General features: G+C 33.3%; 1 pseudogene; it reads right to left on the bottom strand.

Moving 5' to 3' along the window:
- Nucleotides 1-1,057: 1,057 nt before the first annotated feature.
- The window catches only part of LOC138380935 (zinc finger protein 595-like), a 57,554-nt pseudogene continuing 51,420 nt past the window's right edge, over nt 1,058-7,191 (bottom strand).

Below are 7,191 nucleotides of genomic sequence, written 5' to 3'. Positions count from 1 at the left end.
TGGCAAAATAACACTTCATTCAATCTACAACATGTTTGACACATTAAAAGCCCTTTTTAGTTTAATAAAACAAATTAAGTTTACATGTAATCTAAAAATATTTCAAAATTCACTCTATTTCATCATCCTAATTTGCAATTAGTAAAACAACTTATTTCTAATATTGTAATTGTTTCATTCTGATTATAATGAGAAGAATATTAGTCTGCATACCTACACTATACATCACTTGAAATACTGTTTGTTAAAAGTCAACCACAAAGCACCTCTCCATTTCATACATGTTACATTTCAGTGTTTTTAATTTTCCATGGAAAGTACATGAATGATGCCTACTTAATACAGAGAGACTTCTAATAACTGTGATGTAGCTACCATTAACCACACACATTCACATACACACTAGGAATGAAAGCATAGCATCTACTGCTTTGAGAGTTGAATCACATCAATATTTGCTTGTCAAAAAATGCAAAATGTTATACTTTATTACATTTTCACTCCCCCTGACCAGAAAGTATACTTTACATGTAATTATAACTTTCAAAAAAATCTCTCTCTTTTTTAAAACTGACATACAAATAAGTTATCTAACTATTTTAACTGGATTATTCTCTATAATCAACAACCTGGCATAAAGAAATGGGTGAATGTATTAGTGCCTTAGCACACTGTACTGTGAATCCTTGGATATCTATTTAGACTTGATATTTGATTAAATCTGTTCTGAAATTTATTATATCTGTAAAGTGGTTTTAAGTATAAATTCTCTGTTGTTCTCTAAGGTATATCTTTTGCATAAATCTTTTTTCACATTCATTAAATTTGTAAGGTTTCTATATATTAAAAATTTTCCGATGTTGAGCAATGCCTGAGAAAATATTGGAGGGTTTCTTTCAGTGTAAGTTCTCTCATCTCCAATAAGATCTGTGATAGAAGTAAACATATGTTCAGTGCTCTACATTATTATTGTTTACTTTCAGTATAAGTACTGTTGTGAATTTTAAGGCTAATGCTTTGGGAAAGCACTTCCATAGTCATTACATTTATCTCACTGTTATCTAGTATGATCTCTTTGATGTTGAGTAAGATGTGAGCAGTTGTTAAAGACTTTGCCACATTTTTCACATTTGTAGAATTTTTCTCTGGTATGAAATGCTTTATGTAGATTAAGGTGTGAGCACTGGGTAAAGGCTTTGCCACATTCTTCATATTTGTAGGGTTTCTGTCCACTATGAATTCTTTTATGTAGAGTAAGTTATGTGTCCCAGGTAAAGGTTTTGCCACATTCCTCATATCTGTAGGATTTCTTTCCAGTATGACTTTTTTTATGTACCTTAAGATGTGAGCACTGGGTAAAGGCTTTGCCACATTCTTCACATTTGTAGGGTTTCTCTCCACTATGAATTCTTTTATGTTGAGTGAAGTGTGTGCACTGGCTAAAGGCTTTGCCACATTCTTCACATTTGCATGGTTTCTCTCCTGTATGAATTCTTTTATGTTCAGTAAAACGTAAGCAGCGGGTAAAGGCTTTGCTACATTCTTCACATTTATAGGGTTTCTCTCCTGTATGAATTCTTTTATGTATGGTGAGGCTTGTGCACCGGCTAAAGGCTTTGCCACATTCTTCACATTTGTAGGGTTTCTCTCCACTATGAATTCTTTTATGTTGAGTGAAGTGTGTGCACCGGCTAAAGGCTTTGCCACATTCTTCACATTTGTGTGGTTTCTCTCCTGTATGAATTGTTTTATGTTGAGTGAGGTCTGTGCACCGGCTAAAGGCTTTGCCACATTTTTCACATTTGTATGGTTTCTCTCCTGTATGAATTCTTTTATGTTCAATAAGACGTGAGCAGTGGGTGAAGGCTTTGCCACATTCTTCACATTTGTGTGGTTTCTCTCCTGTATGAATTCTTTTATGTACAGTGAGGCTTGTGCACCGGCTAAAGGCTTTGCCACATTCTTCACATTTGTATGGTTTCTCTCCTGTATGAATTCTTTTATGTTCAGTAAGATGTGAGCCATGGGTAAAGGCTTTGCCACATTCTTCACATTTGTATGGTTTCTCTCCTGTATGAATTCTTTTATGTTCAATAAGATGTGAGCACCGAGTAAAGGCTTTGCCACAATCTTCACATTTGTATGATTTCTCTCTGGTATGAATTTTTTTATGTACTTTAAGGTTTGAGCACTGGGTAAAGGCTTTGCCACATTCTCCACACTTGTAGGGTTTCTCTCCAGTATGAATCCTCTTATGTGTAGTAAGTTTTGAGCACCAGTTAAAGGCTTTCCCACATTCTTCACACTTGTAGGGTTTCTCTCCTGTATGAATTTTCCTATGTCCAGAAAGTTTTGAGATGTGGTTAAAAGTTTTGGCACATTTATTATGCTTGAAACTTTCCTCTCCTGTATGTCTTTTGTTATGTCTATATAGATTTGAAGATTTGGTAAAGACTTTTATACATTTGAATATTTTCCTATGGGTAGTTGACAAACATTGGGTAAGACCATCATAATATACTTTTTGCCTCTTGCACTCATTCACACACTCCCAGTCTTCTCTTAAGTGTATATTTTCAAGGCCACAGGTTTCATATAGTGTCATTATTGATTTCTGAAATGAGTCTTTTATGCCCTGCTCTGGCACCAGGTCTCGGATGCAATGGGAAGACAGTTCTGAAAGAAATGAAAATAACAAAGTATCTCACTAACTAGACTCAGGTGCATATACTTCACAGTTTGAATATATAAAACTATACCAAGCACATTGGCAAGAAAGCACAATGGAATACCATGGTCTTACTTCCATCATAGATGTATGACCTTAAAAATATACTTACAAAATGACTTTTTGAGAAATCATAACTGCTACTAGTTCATAGCAGCCCAGATGAGAATGACACCAAGAACCAAATGGAACTGGAAGGAAAGTTTGTTACATTTACCTAGCAAAGCCCTTCCTCGCCGCTGATATAGAGGAATCACATTAGTAGTAAAATCCCATCTCCTGGACTCCCTTTCAAAAGAGAATAAAACTACTGGCACATATGTCCATACATCTGGTTTTTTATGGCCTTTCCACAAGCTGGTTTCTGTTTTCTATGACAACTACATAACTTTCTGCGAAAGGTATGCAGATATCAAAAATAAAATTCTGCAGTATTATAATGATGGTACAAAAACATTTAATTATGCTATAAAATTTGAAAGACAAAATAAAAAAAGAGCATTACCATATGTTAACTGATACACAATATAAAAAGACAATTATTGACATCAATATCATAAGGTTGGGGGCAGATATAAAGATTAAGAATTTTTGTATGCAACTGAAGTTGAGTAGTTATCACTTCAACATATGTTGCAACATTAAAGGATTTTAGGTAATTCTCACAGTGAACATCAGGAAAATGTTTACAGAGATACACAAAAGAAGGTGGACAAAGAAACAAAATATGTCCCTAAATACCAGTGGCACACAATGCTGGAGAAAAGGAGAGGAAAGAAAGAAAAAGTAGTGACAAAAGTTATATAAAACAATTAGTATTAGGGAAATTATAAGTCCTTCCCTTTAAGAAAATTATGTAAATATTTATGTACTAGTATTTCCAGTCAGAAGACACAGTTAAATAAAGGGATTTAAAAAATCCAGCTATATTCCGTCTAAAGAGACTTTACTTCATATCTTGTGAAAACAATAGACTAAGACTGGCAGGATGTAACAAGATATACCATGAAAACCTTAAGCATATAAGAGCAGTGGAGTTCAAAATTATACTAGGCACATTACATTTGAAGTGAAAAATGTTATAGTTTATAAAATATACTTTATGCCAAAACTGTCACAAGAGCCAAACAAGGACATTTAATATAAAAAGAGGTCCTTCACTGAGAATCCATGAAAATAATACATATATATGATATCTTTATCTCACATCAACATTGGCAAATATATAGAGAAAACATTGACAGAATGGAAGCAAGAAATGGACAGCAAAATAATAGGATACTTTGATATTCCACTTACCATAATAATAAAGGCAGTCAAATTAATAATAAGAAAACAGAAGATTTGAAAACACCATAGAGCAATTAGACCTAACAGATATGTAGAGAACACTCTACAGAATAATAATGGAACATAGAATCTTCTTCACACCTCATAAAACATTCTTCCTAAAAAACTACCTGTTTGGCCACACAACAAATCTTAACCAATTTTAGAAAATTGAAATTTTACTCACTTTAATTTCTGACCAGAATGGAATGAAACTGTAAATAAATAACAGAAGAAACACACAAAAATTCACAAATATATGAAAATAACACACTTTTGAACACTTTCTTGTTCTAGGAAAGAAGACTTAATGCTGTGAAGATGTCCAAAGTGATCTACAGATTCAATGCAATTTCTTCCAAATTCTCAATTTAATTTTTTCAAAAAGAGAAACAGCAAACCCAAAAATAATATGGAATCTCATGAGACCACAAAGATCTGAACAATCATCAAAAAGAGAAACAATGCTATTGGTACCATACTTCCTCATTTTAAAACATTAAAAATCTACAGTAGTCAATGAAGTTTTCTACTGGCAGAAAGACAGAAAACTGGTGCAATGAATCAGAAAGAAGCACAAATATAAACTCTTGCATATATTGTAAAATTAAAAGGTATCTGCACACTCATATTTATTTCATCATTATTCACAAAGGCCAGTAGATGAAAGAAACCCAAACTGCCCTTACCAAATGAAGGGATAAACACAATTTGAAATTTAGAAATAATGGATTATTTCTCAGCTTTAAAAAAACAGATAATTTAATAACATCCACAGTAGAGATAAACCTTGACGACATCATGCTTAATGAAATGTCAGGCACAATAAGACAGATGTTTTATGATCATACTTGTACAATATTTCTAAACCAGTTACACTCCTAGAAACAGAAAACATGATGATGTTTATCAGCAGTTAGGCAATGGGGAAAATGAGTAGTTTTCTCATGTGTATTGAATTTTAGTTTTACAAAATACATACATTCTAGACATATATTGCATAATGATGTAAATATAGTTAACATGACTGATGTGAATAATTAAAAGTAATCAAGATTGTAATTTTTGTGATTTTACAATAATTAAAATAAAAATAATATCTTAAAGAGATACACAGTTATGAGGCTTTTCAAAACTTTCCTACATATTATAAAACTGTTTATTATTTTAATTTCAAAACATTATGGGAGTAAATCATTTAGATTATATATATTGCTTTTGCACTGACTGATCAAACCTACAAGTGTGCACATCCACAGATTGTGTGCACCACACTCATTAGGTGTGAATTTTCCCAACCCCTTCACCCCCTTCAACTGTCCAATACCGGCTGATTTTTACTGCCATTTAGTCACATATGTGTGGATCAATTGGCAACCATTTGATAGTATGTGTGGTGCACGTTTTTCCATTCTTGTGATACTTTACTTCAAAGAATGGGCTCCAGAACAATCCAGGATAATACAAGGTGTGTTACTTATCCACTAATTTTTGAGGCTCAGTACTACTCAATGGTATATGTATACCACATTTTTATATGTATTCATACATATATTTCTATGCATATATTTATAATTACCAAGGTTGTTTCAACATCTTTGCAATGGTAAATTGTGATGTTATAAACATTCAAGTGCAGATGTCTTTATTATAGGGTGATGTTTTTTCCATTGGGTAGATACCAAATAGTGTGATTGCTGGATCAAATGGTACTTCTACTGTTAGTACTTTGATGTGTTTTCATATAACTTTCCATAGAGATTATACCAGTTTGTATTCCCACCAGTAGTATATATAAGTGTTCCTATCTCTCTACATCCACAACTACACTTGTTTTGGACTCATTGATAAAAGCCATTCTCACTGGGGTAAAGTGATATCTCACCATGGTTTTCATTCGCACTTCTCTGATGATTAGAGATGTGCACATATTTTTCATATGTTTGTTGCCCATTAGTACATCTTCTTTTAAAAATTTTCTGTTCATGTCATTTGCACAGCTTTAATGGGGCTGTTTTATTTTTTTCTTACTGATTTTCCTGAGTTATATATAAATTCTAGTTATTAGCAATTTATTGGATCTATAGCACACATATATTTTCTCCCATTCTCTAGGTTGTCTATTTGCTCTAGTTATACTTTCATTGGCTGTGCAGAAACTTTCTAGTCTGATCAGGTCCCATTCACTTATTTTTGTTGTTTCTGTGATAGCTTTTGGGGTCTTCATAAATTCTTTGCCTAGGCTGAAGTCTCTAGGAGTATTTTCAACATTTTCTTCTAGGATTCTTACGTTTTCATGACATAGGTTTAAGTCTCTTATCCACTATGAGTTGATTTTTGTGAGAGATGAGAGATGCGGATCCTGTTTCAGTCTTCTACATGTGGCTATCCAATTTTCACTGGACCATTTATTGAATAGGGATTCCTTTCCCCAGTGTATTTTCTTGTCTGCTATCACATGGCTATGTGAGGATGGTTTTGTGTCTGGGTTCTCAGATCTCTTCCATTGGTCTATGTCCTGTTCTTGTGACGGTACCATGCTGTTTTGGTTACTATACCCATGCACTATGGCTTATAGTCTGGTAAATGGATGCCTCCCAATTTGTTTATTTTCCTTAAATTTGCTTTAGTTATACAGGATCTTCTATTGTTCCATATGGAGCATAGAATTATTTCTTCTCAATCTGTAAAAAATTATGTTAATATTTTGACAGGGATTATATTTAACATGTAGATTACTTTGGGTAGTATAGACATTTTAACCATGTTGATTCTGCCTATGAGTATGGTATGCTTTTCCATATGTTTGTATCCTCTTCTATTTCCTTCCTCAGTGTTTCATAATTCCCCCTGTAGAAGTCCTTCACCTCCTTAATTAGATATATGCCTAAGTATTTCATTTACTTTGTTGCTATTATGAAAGCTATGAGTCTTTGGTTTGGTTCTCAGTTTCACAGTTGTTGGCCTATGTGAAGGCTACTGATTTGTGTACACTGATTTTGTAACCTGAGACTTTGCTGAACTTATTTATCAACTCCACTAGTTTCTTCTCAGAATCTTTGGTGTTTTCTAAGATCATGTAATCTGTAAAGAGCAATAGTTTGACCTCTTCTGCCCCGATTGTGATTGCCTTG

This window comes from Eulemur rufifrons, chromosome 2 (assembly GCF_041146395.1).
Source record: "Eulemur rufifrons isolate Redbay chromosome 2, OSU_ERuf_1, whole genome shotgun sequence".
Classification (NCBI taxonomy): domain Eukaryota; kingdom Metazoa; phylum Chordata; class Mammalia; order Primates; family Lemuridae; genus Eulemur; species Eulemur rufifrons.
Note: the sequence above shows the minus strand (reverse complement) of the source record. Positions and strands in the feature narration are given on the sequence as shown.